Here is a 15,059-nt window from a genome sequence, read left to right on the forward strand (position 1 = left end):
CCTCTAAGTGACACTGTTCTTCTTGTTGTTGTTGTTTGTTTATCTATCTATCATCTATCATTTGGGGTGCGTTAACATCAGTATGCTGATGACACGCATCCCTACTTCTCCTTTTCATCTTCTTCAGGTGAGGCTATGGGTGTGCTGATTCAGTGCCTGTCTGTGATAATGGACTGGATGAGGGCTAAAATAAACTGAAACTCAATCCAGACAAGACTAGGGATGGGGGAGAATTTCTCCCTGAAACTTTGGGGGGCCGAGTGCCAACGTATTTGGCCCCCTGAAGTAGTTTCGGGAGAAATTCTCCGCACCCCCCCCCGGGATGGGACTTACCTTTCCCGAATGTTGCTCCCGGTGGCGGGTCGCAGTGGCGGTTCGGTAGGGCTTCGACAGGTCAGGGGCGGCAGCCGGTCTTTTGACCGGCTGCCACCGCTGCCATTCCAAGAAAAGTAAAAAAAAAAACGCCCCCGTGATAGGCTACGTGATGATTAACGTAGCCTATCATGGCTAGATTTGCAAAGTCAGCCGTGATAGGCTATGTAAATCGTCACGTAGCCTATCACGGGTGACTTAAAAAAAAAATAAGTGCGTACGGCTAATGGCGGCCCCCATAGGGAGCCGCCATTCGCGTTCCTTATTTGGTCGCTGTAGTCTATGTAAAGATTACGTAGACTACAGCGAAAATAAGGGCAACGCTATTTGCGTTGCCCTTATTTTTGCCATAGTCTACGTAAAGATTTACGTAGACTACAGCGACCAAATAAGGAACGCGAATGGTGGCTCCCTATGGGGGCCGCCATTTGCGTACGCGCTTTTTTTTTTTAAGTCACCCGTGATAGGCTACATGACAATTATGTAGCCTATCACGGCTGACTTTGCAGATCTAGCCATGATAGGCTACGTAAATCGTCACGTAGGCTATCACGGGGGCGTTTTTTTTTTTAACTTTTTATTTCGCGGCCAGGCGAGGCGAGGCGCCTCCTCCCTGGCCTGAATTTCGGCCGGGCGAGGTGGGAAGCCTCCCCCCCGGCCTGAATTTCAGCTGGGTGAGGAGGGAAGCCTCCCCCCCCTGGCCTGAACTTTGGGGGGAGCAGCGAAGCGCCTCCCCCTCACCGCGAAGCAAGCTGCGAGACCAAGTAAGTGACTTTCGTGCACCCCTAGACAAGACGGAGATGCTGTTGGTGGGTGGTTCTGCTGACCAGATGGAGGGTGCTCAATCTGCTCTAGATGGGGTTGCACTCCCCCTGAAGGAGCAGGTTCGTAGCTTGGGGCTTCTCCTGAGCCATCCATGTCACTTGAGGTTCGGGTGGCCTCAGTGGCATGGGATGCCTTCCACCAGCTTTGGTTGGTGGCCCAGCTATGCCCCTATCTGGACAGGGATAACCTGGCTTCAGTTGTCTATGATCTGATAATCTCCAAGTTAGAATACTGCAATGCATTCTACGTGGGGCTGCCTTTGAAGATGGTTCAGAAACTTCAGCTCATGCAAAATGTGGTGGCCAGATTGATAACGGGGACCAGAAGGTCTGAACATAGAAGAACGACTCGGGCTCACTTGCGCTGGCTTCCTGTATATTTCTAAGCCCGATTCAAGGTGCTGGTTTTAACCTATAAAGCCTTACACAGCTTGGGACCACAATACCTGACGCAGCACCTGTCCCGGCATAACCCTACCTATACACTACACTCAAAATCTAAGGCCCCCAGCTGCCTACATCAAGGGAAGCTCAGAAGACCACGGCAAGGGAGAGGGCCTTTTCAGTGGCTGCCCCCAGATTATGGGATGATCTCCCCAGTGAGGCCCACCTGGAGCCAAGGTTGTTATCTTTTCGGTGCCAGATTAAGACCTTTCTCTTCTCCCAGGCATTTGGCAGCATATGATAAGTTTTCATCACTCCTGGAATGTCTTACAGTTATGGTTGTTTGTTTTTGAGATTGTTTGTTTGAAGTTGTTTTACATATAGGTTTCTTTTGTGTATATTGTCTGTTCATGTTTTTTGTATGTAAATCTCTGTATATTGTATTTTTAATGTTTTTAAACTTTCTAAACCACCCAGAGAGCTTCGGCTATTGGGCGGTATAGAAATGTAATAAATCATCATCATCTCCAGGTGTTTGGGCTGTGCAGTGAATCTTGCCCCAATCCTCCTAAAATCTTTTTTGACCCCACCTCTATCCCCAGTGAAGCCTGAAATGTGGCTTCTGCATAGTGGCTGCATCAATTCTAGTAGTACATGACTTCTGAGATGAGTCTGAGCCGGAAGGCAACTGGTAATTAGGTAATTAGGCAAAGGGTAATTGGAATGTGTAAAAGTATCTCACATTTGTGGTTTGTAAATACAAGTAAACAGCAGACGAAATTCACCAGGGATTTAAACAGTTGTTCAGTACTATCAAAATACAACATGGAATGTATCTGGCCATTAATTTGGGCTCCATTCCTAACCCATAGCTGCGATCTGAAATGTGTATCTTTATCCTCTCGAACACTAGAAAGCACAGATAAATTCCTTCCACTTTGTTTGAAATGTTGTGGTTCTTGACCTCTGGGGGTACAACAAGATTTATATAAATAGAATTTCCATTTCTGCCAGTTTCCTTGTCCTGGAGAAATATGTGTAAATAAGAGATCAAAGATCTGTGCAAACATTCAACATAAAACTGACAGACTGCAAAGGCACAGCAGCTTCTTGGGGACTTTCGTTGCGGTGTGACTTACGAAGCCCAGGGGAGATTACAGAGCCTCTTTTTTTTTTTCCTTTGCCCTTTACAAAATTTTGCCCTGAGAGAGATTCTCTCTGTTTTCCTGCTCCTTATATATCAGAGCTGGCTTTAAGGAGACTGGAATAGCTGTGCTAATCTGTTTTGAGAAATGGCCCTCTTGCTAGTTGCAGTATTGTTTCTGTATTGTTGGAACTTGATACTGAACAATGGGGGACTGATCAATGACCAGTAGCCAGTCTTGGAATGAGCCACATCCTCAGAACTTCTAAAGCCCACAATACAGGCCTAACACAGTAGAATCATGAAATAGTAGGGTTGGAAGGGGCCTACAAGACCATCGAGTCCAACCCCTTCTCAATGCAGGAATCCAAGTCAAAACATCCCTGACATCCCTGTCCAGCCTCATCTTGAACGCCTCCAGTGTGGGAGAGCCCACCACTTCCCTAGGTCATTGGTTCCATTGTCGTATTGCTGTAACAGTCAGGAAGTTTTTCCTGATGTTCAGCCAGAATCTGGCTTCCTGTAACTTGAGCCCACTATTCTGTGTCCTGCACTCTGGGATGATCGAGAAGAGATCCTGGCCTTCCTCTCTGTGACAGTATGGCAAAAAAGCCCATCAGCCATGTCTGGTGGGTCACCAGGGGACTGATACACCTCCCAGTTGTGCTGCCTGCCTGCAATGACAGAAACAATGAGGTTGTCAAGCATTTGTAAAATCCATTCCACCTGCACTTCTCAGATTGTCAGGTGACTTTCATTCTGTCCTCTGCTCATTGACTGAATCGGATTTTTCCAATTTCCTGAATTTGCACAAATTTGCATTTGCACATGTTCACAGTTGTGAACATGTGCAAATCCCCCCCAATGCATAAATCCCCCAAAATGAGCATCTTCGGGTTTTAGCCTAAGGTGGAAATGTGCATTTTTGGCTGGTGCTTTTTAATTTTACATATATTTCTATGACTACTTTTGCATACAGTTCCAAAAAGTAAAAAAAAAAAAAAATGGCCCTCAGGTCCATGGAATCTGTGGAACTCAGGAAAAGCATCCCAGTTGCAGAATTTGTGGGTTCAGCTCATAGAGATCTGAACCCATTAGATTCCTTTCTGGATTCCTCTGACATCCCTAGCTGCAATACATGGCCAGTGGGTAGGCTCCTATTCTTGTGTCATTAGAACATGAGAACATCAGAAGAGCCCTGCTGGATCAGATCAAGAAGATTCTGGGTTCTCCCCATATAATTGCTGTGTGCCCCAAGCCCCACATTTACCTCAGGTATGCTAGCCCTGGCCAGGGGTGCGCCTTTCACCGTGACCCCAGTCAAGGGGTGTTTCTTGTGTGTTTCCCATCCCTGCACAAACCAGTTCGTGTCTACTCTGAAGTCACTCCCATTGTGCTCAGTGAGGCTTGTCCCCTGAATGTCCACAGCAGAGCTTACAGAGATCCCCCTCAATTCAAATGGCACAGTTTAAAGAGCAAATTCCCTTAGTGAGTCCCTAATCTCAAGGCTCCGATTCTCCGTTGTTTGGTTTATTGCCTTTGGAAGTAACTACTTCACACCTTCATTATAGAGATCCTGGGCAGCATCGGGTTAGAAAGGGGGGTGGTTTCCCATCCCTGTGTTCTCCTCCCCCCTCTTTCCCAGCACAAGCATATGTGTGTCTACTCGGAAATAACTCCCGATGTGCTGAATGAGGCTTACCATCTGAATGCCCACATCAGAATTTACAGAGATTCCCCTTAATAGAATACAGCATTTAAACCAGTGATTCCCTGAAGCCTATAAAGCGCTTTACTGAACCTGTGATTCTCCATGGCTTGGTTTATTGCCTTAGGAGGTAACTAGTTCACACCTTCCTTATAGAGATCCTGCAGTTAGAAAGGGGGGCTGGTTTTCCATCCCTGTGTCTCCCCCCTATCCCAGCACAAGCACAAGTATGTCTACTCAGGAGTAACTCCCCTTGTGCTCAATGAGGCTTGCTCCTGAAATGAAGGTGCATTTGGCATTTCAGGGGAAAGGAGAAAGGGGGAGGGGGAAGCCTCTCTTAGTGGTTGAACAGCCCCTGCCAGTCAGATGTCATTCATTACAACTCTCACCCCCACCAGGAAGTATGCTCTGTGAAGTGATTTTTAATGGTGCCGAGAACTAGGGTTGGTGGAGAATTTCTCCACGAATCTTCGGGAGGCTGAGTGCCGACGCATTCGGCCCCCCGAAAGTGTTGGGGAAATTCTCCTCTGGCCCCCCGCCCCCCCCCCGGGATGGGACTTACCTTCGGCGAATGTCCCTCCCGGTGGCAGGTCCCGGCGGCGGTTCGGCGGCAGTTCGGCAGGGGCGGGGGCAGCGGCCGGTCTCCCGACTGGCTGCTGCTGCCGCCATTGCAAAAAAAAAGGAAAGTAAAAAAAAACACGCACCCCCATGATAGGCTACGTAACGATTTATCTAGTCTATCACGGCGAGATTTCCAAAGTCAGCCGTGATAGGCTACGTAAATCATCACGTAGCCTATCATGGGTGACTTTGAAAAAAAAAAGCACGTACACAAATGACGGCACCCATGGGGCGCCGCCATTTGCGTTCCTTATTTTGGCACGTCTAGTCTACGTGAAGATTTACGTAGACTACGGCAAAAATAAGGGCACGCTATTTGCGTAAATCTTTACATAGACTAGATGTGCCAAAATAAGGAATGCAAATGGCGGTCCCCATGGGAGCCCCCATGTGCGTACGCACTTTTTTTTTTTTCCAAAGTCACCCGTGATAGGCTACGTGAAGATTTACGTAGCGTATCACGGCTAGATTTCCAAAGTCAGCCGTGATAGGCTATGTAAATCGTCACATAGCCTATCATGGGTGACTTTGAAAAAAAAAAGCGCGTATGCAAATGGCGGCTCCCATGGGGACCGCCATTTGCGTTCCTTATTTTGGCACGTCTAGTCTCCGTAAAGATTTACGTAGACTACGGCGAAAATAAGGGCAACGCAAATAGCGTTCCCTTATTTTCTCCGTAGTCTACGTAAATCTTTACGTAGACTAGATGTGCCAAAATAAGGAACACAAATGGAGGTCCCCATGGGAGCCGCCATTTGCATACGCGCTTTTTTTTTCCAAAGTCACCCATGATAGGCTATGTGACGATTTACATAGCCTATCATGGCTGACTTTGGAAATCTAGCCGTGATAGGCTACGTAAATCATCACGTAGCCTATCACGGGTGTGGTTGTGTGTTTTTTTTACTTTTTTTTTTTGCAATGGCAGCGGCAGCAGCCGGTTGGGAGACCGGCCGCCACCCCCACCCACGACAAAACGCCGCCGAACCACTGCCAGGACCCTCCGCCGAGAGGGACATTCACCGAAGGTAAGTCCCGTCCCGGGGGGGGCGGGGGGCCGGGGACCGGCAGAGAATTTCTCAACCAACTTCGGGGGGCCGAATGCGATGGCGCTCGGCCTCCCGAAGGTTCAGGGAGAAATTCTTTGCCATCCCTACCTTTGTTGTCATGGAAACATGGTCCTTCTCTCATAGGGGAGATCTTCCAACCCCTTGATCATTTCAGTTGCCCTTTTCTGCACTTTTTCCAGCTCTACAATATATTTTTTTAGGTGTGGTGACCAGAACTGTACACAGTATTCCAAGTGTGGTCACACCATAGATTTGTATAAAGGCAGTATGCTGTTGGCAATTTTATTCACAGTTCCTTTTCTAATTATGCCTAACATAATTAGAAAACATAATTGCCTTTTTTTGAACAGCATCTGCACACTGGGTTAACATTTTCATAGAGCTGTCCTCCACAACCCCAAGATCTCTTTCTTGGTCAGTCATGCTAGCTCAGATCCCATCAGGTTAATACTTGAAGTTGGGATGTTTTGCCCCAGTGTGCATCACTGTACACTTGCTTGGATTGAACTGCATTTGCCCATTCTCCCAGTTTGGAGAGATCCTTTTGGAGCTCTTCACAATCCCTTTTTGTTTTAACCACTCTAAATATTTTGGTGTCATCAGCAAACTTGGCCACTTCACTGCTCGCTCCTAATTCCAGATCATTTATGAACAAGTTGAAAAGCATTGATCCCAATACAGATCCCTGTGGGACCCCACTATTTACTTCCCTCCATTTGGAGAATTTACAATGTAGCCCAACTCTGTTCTTTAACCAGTTACTGATCCATAGGGATTTTGCAGGCACCCGACTTGGTCCAGGAGTCCTCTGCCCACCCCACCCCCGAGCCCCAGACTGCACCTGCTGAGACGCTGTCCTCACTTGCCCCCTGCTCGCACCCACTCACCCCCTGCTTGCACACTCCCAGACTCACCACAATTGGTCCGCTGAGCACCAGCCATTTTCCCGCCTTTGTTGTCTGAGAAAAAAGGAAGTTTTACAAAATGTGCATATTTAAATATGCATAGTTTGAGGCCAGGAAAGTTGAGTGTGCACAATATTAGAGGTATAATGCCTCTGGTATGGCACATATTAAGCTTTCCTGACCCCAAACTGCACATATTTAAATACGCACATTTTTTAAAAAAACAAACTTCCTTTTTGCACAGACAACAAAGGTGGTAAAATAGCAGGCGCTCACCAGACAGGATCATGGTGAGTCCATGCAACTCATCGAGCGTAGGTCCGGGGGGGGGGGCAAGCGGGAGCCACACTTCTGAGGGCACCCAGAGAAGGCAGGGGAGTTCTCACATTCCTACTGATCCATTAGAAGACCTGTCATCTTATTCCAAGATGGCTACATTTGCTCAGGAGCCTTTGATGAGGGACTTTGTCAAAAGCCTTTTGGAAGTCCAAGGAAACAATGCATTCTGGGTCACCCTATTTTACAGAGCACAGTCCTCTATTAGAAGGGCTGTCAGAGGGCATTCCCCTACATTCTCTGTTTGAAAGGCTGCCCAGTCCAGGTCTAATTTAAAGATCAAGAACCATTGGCAAGGAGAGCAAGGGCCTTGAAACTGCCCATCAATGTTTAGCACAACCTTTCCTAACCTGGTGCCCACCAGATGTTTTGGACTACAACTCCCAAAACTACTGATGATTGGGCTGATGGGAACTGAAGTGCAAAATATAGAGAGAGGGTACCAAATTGGAAAATATTTTTTTGGGGGGGGTAATTAATTCATTAGAAATGTGCAAAACTACCCTGAGGAAGTTCACAACTTTAAACAAAAACTCCTCAGATGTTTTGCCTGGAGAGGAACCTCCACATTCACTTTGAATTCCATCACTTTGTAACCTAATTTTTTTTTTAAAAAATGTTGCTCGTTTTACCCAAAACTCCTTTGGCTGCCCTCAGAATGTTCAGATATTCTTGCTTAAGGGGGAAAAACACATACATTCACTTAGAGTGAAATGTTAGTGGCAATTCTATTCCTAACAGAACCTTTTGGGGATGTTTCTTTTGTCCTATCCTTCCATCCATTTCCTCCCAATACTTTCCCAGCCAGCATTGCCAATTCATAACCAAGATGGAGAATAGGGGAGAGAGAAAGAGTCCAGCAGGAAGATATTGATGGCTTTATCTGTATGAAATGCTCACAATGCATCACATACATGCTTAGAAAATAATACTGACAATAAATATGATAATAGTTGTCACACATCAGTGAGAGAAATGTTGAGCTCCCAAAGGACAAAATAAATTGCATTTCCTTTTACATATCCAGCACAATGGATGGTACAAAAATGGTAGAACAAACCAACCATCTTGACATGTTTACAAGGCTTTTAAATCATGAGAGGGGGTTGTTGTGATGCTGAAATGATTGGGCAATTCCTTAAAAAAAATGCAGTGTGCTTTCTGCTCAAAATGGCAGACATTTTAATTTACATTTGTTGTAAGTGCCTATCAGCTTAAAGCTTTTTTAAAAAATCAAATCAAGGGAGATGGAATGGAAAACCATACTGCCCATGAACCCTGAAGAAGGCTGCTTCATTGTACGCCAGTGGATCATCTCATATAAGCCCTGTGTCTTTAAGGGAGAAGCCATATATAGGGCCCCTTCATGGATCACTGCCTTGTTGTGGCGAAGGGGCTTGCATAACTCAGTGAAGCCATAAGCTATGCCATGCAGGGCCACCCAAGACGGACAGGTCATGGCAGAGAGTTCTGACAAAATGTGGTCCACTGGAGAAGGAAATGGCAACCCACTCCAGTATTCTTGCCAAGAAAACCCTATGGAACGTATCACAAGGCTAAAAGAGATGATGCTGGAAGATGAGCCCCTCAGGTCAGAAGGTGTCCAATATACCACTGGGGAAGAGCAGAGGGTATTTCCAAGTAGCGCCAGAAAGAGTGAAGCAGCTAGGCCAAAGCCGAAAGGACACTCAGCTGTGGATGTGTCTGGTGTTGAAAAGAAAATCCGATGCTGTAAAGAACAATATTGTTTAGGAACCTGGAATGTCAGATCAATGAATCAAGGTAAGCTGGAGGTGGTCAAACATGAGATGGCAAGATTGAACATCGACATCTTGGGAACTAGCGAACTGAAATGGACAAGCATGGGCAAATTTAATTCAGGTGACAATTATATCTACTACTGTGGGCAAGAATCCCTTAGAAGAAATGGAGTAGCACTCATAGACAATAAAAGGGTGGGAAAAGCAGTACTGGGGTACAATCTCAAAAACAATAGAATGATCTCAGTACGAATCCAAGGCAAACCATTCAACATCACAGTAATTCAAGTCTATGCCCCAACCACTGAGGTCGAAGAAGCTGAGGTTGATCGGTTCTATGAAGACCTACAACACCTTCTAGAACTAACACCAAAAAAAAGATGTCCTCTTCATCATAGGGGATTGGAATGCCAAAGTAGGAAGTCAAGAAATCACCAGGATAACAGGCAAGCATGGCCTTGGTGTACAAAATGAAGCAGGACAAAGGCTAATAGAGTTTTGCCAAGAGAACACGCTGATCATAGCAAACACTCTTTTCCAACAGCACGAGAGGTGACTGTACACATGGACATCACCAGATGGTCAATATCAAAATCAGATTGATTATATACTTTGCAGCCAAAGATGGAGAAGCTCCATACAGTCAGTAAAAACAAGACCTGGAGCTGACTGTGGCTCAGATCATGAGCTGCTTCTTGCAAAATTTCAGCTGAAATTGAAGAACGTAGGGAAAACCACTAAACCATTCAGGTATGACCTAAATCATATCCCTTATGAATATATGGTGGAGGTGAGGAATAGATTTCAGGGATTAGACCTGATAGACAGAGTGCCTGAGGAACTATGGACGGAGGTCTATAACGTTGTTCAGGAGGGAGCAACTCAATCCATGCCAAAGAAAAAGAAATGCAAGAAAGCCAAGTGGCTGTCTGATGAGGCTTTACAAGTAGCTGAGGAAAGAAGGGAAGCAAAAAGCAAGGGAGAAAGGGGAAGATACATCCAACTGAATGCAGAGTTCCAGAGAATAGCAAGGAGAGACAAGAAGGCCTTTTTAAATGAACAATGCAAAGAAATCAAGGAAAACAATAGAATGGGAAAGACTAGAGATCTTTTCAAGAAAACTGGAGATCTCAAGGGAATGTTTTGTGCAAAGACGGGCATGATAAAGGACAAAGACGGCAGGGACCTAACAGAAGCAGATGGGATTAAGAAGAGGTGGAAAGAAAACACAGAAGAACTCTACAAGAAAGATCTTAATGTCCCTGATAGCCATGATAGTGCAGTCACTGAACTTGAGCCAGACATCCTCTAGAGTGAAGTCAAGTGGGCCTTAGGAAGCATTACCAACAACAAAGCTAGCGGAGATGACAGTATTCCAGCTGAGCTATTTAAAATCCTAAAAGATGATGCTGTTAAAGTGCTGCACTCAATATGCCAACAAATTTGGAACACTCAACAAGACTGGAAAAGGTCAGTTTACATTCCAATTCCAAAGAAGAGCAACGCCAAAGAGTGTTCAAACTACCGCACAATTGTGCTAATTTCATATGCCAGCAAGGTTATGCTCAAAATCCTACAAGCTAGGGTTCAGCAGCATGTGAACCGAGAACTACCAGAAGTACAAGCTGGGTTCCGAAGAGGCAGAGGAACTAGAGATCAAATCGCCAACATTCGCAGTTCGAAAGCATCAATTCTTCAGCGCTCAGCCTTCCTTACAGTCCAGCTCTCACAGCCATACGTTACTACTGGGAAAACCATAGCTTTGATTATATGAACCTTTGTCGGCAAGGTGATGTCTCTGCTTCTTACTATGCTGTCTAGGTTGGCCATAGCTTTCTTCCCAAGGAGCAAGCGTCTTTTAATTTCGTGGCTACAGTCACCGTCTGCAGTGATCTTGGAGCACAAGAAAATAAAATCTGTCACTGCTTCCACTTCTTCCCCTTCTATATGCCAGGAAGTGATGGGGGCAGATGCCATGATCTTAGTTTTTTTAATGTTGAGTTTCAGACCAGCTTTTGCACTCTCCACTTTCACCCTCAACAAGAGGCTCTTGAGATCCTCTTCGCTTTCTGCCATTAGGGTGGTATCATCTGCGTATCTGAGGTTGTTGATAATTCTCCCGGCAATCTTAATTCCGGCTTGTGATTCATCCAACCCGGCATTTCTCATGATGTACTCTGCATTGGGATGTCGGAGGATTTCTCCACGAATCTCCGGGAGGCCGAATGCTAACGCATTTGGCCCCCAGAAATTGGTGGAGAAACGGTCCGCCACCCCCCCCCGCCACCCTGGGATCGGACTTACCTTTGTCGAATGTCCCTGGCAGCGGCAGCTCCCGGCGGCCTTCCGACCGGCTACCGCCACCGCCATTTCCAAGTTAAAAAAAAAAAAAGTGATAGGCTACATAAAGATTTATGTAGCCTATCACGGCTAGATTTTAAAAAAAACACTGTGATAGGCTACGTAAATGTTTACGTAGCCTATCACGGCTGACTTTGGGGGGGGGAAAGCATGTACGCAAATGGCGGTGACCATGGGCGCCACCATTTGCATTCCTTATTTGGGCACATGAAGTCTACGTAAACATTTACGTAGACTATGGTGAAAATAAGGGCTATTTGCGTTGCCCTTATTTTCACCGTAGTCTATGTAAATGTTTGCGTAGACTACACGTGCCCAAATAAGGAACGCAACTGGCGGCACGCATGGGCGCTGCCATTTGCGTACACGTGTTTTTTTTTCCCCAAAGTCAGCCTTGATAGGCTACGTAAACTTTATGTAGCCTATCATGGCTGACTGCAGGGACACAAACAGCAGCGGCTATGGCCACCGCCATTTGCGTCCTGGCAGGAGATGAGATTCGCAGCCGGAGGGATGGGGCGCCTCCCCCCCAACCAGAATTTCGGTGGGGAGGGATGGGGCACCTCCCACCCCACCCAGAATTTTGGGGGGAGGGACGGAGTGCCTCCCCCCCACAGCGAAGCAAGCTGCGGGACCAGGTAAGGGACTTTCGTCCATCCCTAACTCTGCATATAAGTTAAATAAGCAGGGCGACAATATGCAGCCTTGTCATATTCCTTTCCCAATTTTGAACCAATCGGTTTTTCCATGTCTGGTTCTTACTGTTGCTTCTTGACCTTCGTACAGGTTTCTCGGGAGACAGGTAAGGTGGTCTGGTACTAGGGATGTACGTAGGGGTGGACGAAAGTCCCTTACCTTTCACCGAAGCTTGTTCGCGGTGGGGGGGAGGCGCTTCGCTGCTCCCCCCGTGAAGTTCAGGCCCGGGGGAGGCTTCCCGCCTCGCCCAGCTGCGAACGAGAAAGTTAAAAAAAAAAACACCCCCTGATAGGCTACGTGACGATTAACGTAGCCTATCACGGCTAGATTTGCAAAGTCAGCCGTGATAGGCTACGTCAATCGTCACGTAGCCTATCACGGGTGACTTAAAAAAAAAAAAGCGCGTACGCTAATGGCGGCCCCCATAGGGAGCCGCCATTCCCGTTCCTTATTTGGTCGCTGTAGTCTACGTAAATGTTTACGTAGACTACGGCGAAAATAAGGGCAACGGTATTTGCGTTGCCCTTATTTTCGCCATAGTCGATGGAAAGATTTACGTAGACTACAGTGACCAAATAAGGAACGGGAATGGCGGCTCCCTATGGGGGCCGCCATTATCCGTACGCGCTTTTTTTTTTTTTAAAGTCACCCGTGATAGGCTACGTGACGATTGACGTAGCCTATCACGGCTGACTTTGCAAATCTAGCCGTGATAGGCTACGTTAATCGTCACGTAGCCTATCAGGGGGCGTTTTTTTTTCTTTTATTGCAATGGCGGCGGCGGCAGCTGGTCGAAAGACCGGCTGCCGCTCCCGCCCCGCTCGAACACCCACCGAACCGCCGGCCGGACCCGCCGCCGGGAGGGACATTCTGCGAAGGTAAGTCCCGTCCCGGGGGAGGTGCGGGGGGCAGGGGGGTTCGGAGGATTTCTCCCCGAAACTTGTTCGGGGGGCCGAACACGTTGGCGCTCGGCCCCCCGAAGTTTCGGGGAGAAATTATCCGCCATCCCTAGATGTACGAAAGGGACTTACCTTGTCCCGCAGCTTGCTTCGCGGTGGGGGGGAGGCACTTCCCTTCTCCCCCTGAAGTTCAGGCGAGAGGGGGGAGGCACCCCGCGTCACCCATCTGAAATTCAGGCCGGGGAGAAGCGCCCCGTCTCCCCAGCCGTGAAAGAAAAAGTGGGGGGAAAAAAAACCCATGATAGGCTACGTAATGATTAACGTAGCCTATCACGGCTAGATGTCCAAAGTCAGCCGTGATAGGCTATGTTAATCATCACGTAGCCTATCACTGGTGACTTTGGGGGGGGGAAAGCCCGTACGCAAATGGCGGCGGCCCATGGGTGCCGCCATTTGCATTCCTTATTTTGGCACGTCTAGTCTACGTAAAGATTTACGTAGACTACGGCGAAAATAAGGGCACGCTATTTGCGTTGCCCTTATTTTCACCGTAGTCTACATAAATCTTAACGTAGACTAGATGTGCCAAAACAAGGAATGCAAATGGCAGCGCCAATGGGCCACCGCCATTTACGTACGCGCTTTTTTTTTCCCAAAGTCACCCGTGATAGGCTACGTGACGATTTACGTAGCCTATCATGGCTGACTTTGGAAATCTAGCCATGATAGGCTACGTAAATCATCTCGTAGCCTATCACGGGTGTGTGTTTTTTGTTTACTTTTTTATTTTGTAATGGTGGCGGCAGCAGCTTCTCGGTTCACATGCTGCTGAAGCCTAGCTTGTAGGATTTTGAGCATAACCTTGCTGGCATGTGAAATGAGCACAATTGTGCAGTAGTTTGAACACTCTTTGGCATTGCCCTTCTTTGGAATTGGAATGTAAACTGACCTTTTCCAGTCTTGTGGCCACTGTTGAGTGTTCCGAATAGGGATGTCAGAGAATTCTGCCATGGATCTCGGTGAGGCCAAATGCCAGTGCATTCGGCCCCCCAAAATCTGTGGTGCAACGGCCTGCCACCCCCCCGCCCCCCACAGATCCCCCCGGGTGAGACTTACCTGGGGTGGATCTTCCGGGTGGCGGCAGCTCTGGCAGCGGCTCTGGCGGTGGCGGCAGCGGCGGCGGGCGGTCTTCCGACTGGCTGCCTCCGCCGCCATTTCCAGGCTTGTGAAAAAAAAAAGAAAAGAAAAGGCATGATAGGCTACGTAAAGATTTATGTAGCCTATCATGTCTAGGTTTTTAAAAAAAGAAAAAAAGACGTGATAAGCTACGCAAATCTTTACGTAGCCTATCATGGTTCGCGGTGGGTTTAAACAAAAAACACGCGTACGCAAATGGCGGCGACTACGGCCGCCGCCATTTGCATTCCTTCTTTTTACCATCTTAATCTACGTAAATCTTTACGTAGACTATGATGGCGAAAATCAAGGGGAACGCAAATAGCGTAGCGGGTGCTATTTGCGTCCCCTTTTGATTCGCCGTTTTAGCCTACATAAAGATTTACGTAGGCTAAAACAGTGAATGAAAAAGGGACGCAAATAGCGCCCGCTACGCTATTTGCGCTCCCCTTGATTTTTTCCGTCATAGTCTACATAAATATTTAGTTAGATTAAGACAGCCAAAAAGAAGGAACGCAATTGGCGGCGGCCATAGCCGCCGCCATTTGCGTACGCTGTTGTTTTTTGTTTTTTTCCCAGAGCCCTCCATGGCCAGAAAACTGGCTGCGGACGGCTCTGGCCTGTCCGGGCCAGGCCTGGCCGGCTGCTCTCTGGAGCTGCCGTGGAGCACAGCTGGCCATTCAAGGATTCCAGGGGGAGGAACGGACCGCCTCCCCCCCTGGCCAGGATTCCAGGGGTAGGGATGGAACGCCTCCCCCCCACCATCAACATAATCCACGAAAGGTAAGTCACTTTCGTACATC

The 15,059-nt window shown here is 47.4% G+C and overlaps 1 long non-coding RNA gene across 1 annotated transcript in view; it reads right to left on the bottom strand.

Annotated features, from left to right (window-relative positions):
• Window positions 1-2,504: 2,504 nt before the first annotated feature.
• The window catches only part of LOC146356984 (uncharacterized), a 33,693-nt gene continuing 21,138 nt past the window's right edge, over window positions 2,505-15,059 (bottom strand). Inside the window, exons 3-4 of the long non-coding RNA XR_014786548.1 lie at window positions 14,197-14,302; window positions 2,505-3,398 (exon numbers count right to left, since the gene is read on the bottom strand). This is a non-coding gene — a long non-coding RNA (uncharacterized LOC146356984). The remainder of the gene's footprint in view (window positions 3,399-14,196; window positions 14,303-15,059) is intronic.

Source organism: Heloderma suspectum, chromosome 1 (genome assembly GCF_057233095.1).
Source record: "Heloderma suspectum isolate Gila_16-S chromosome 1, 16-S_ref, whole genome shotgun sequence".
Taxonomy (NCBI): Eukaryota; Metazoa; Chordata; class Lepidosauria; order Squamata; family Helodermatidae; genus Heloderma; species Heloderma suspectum.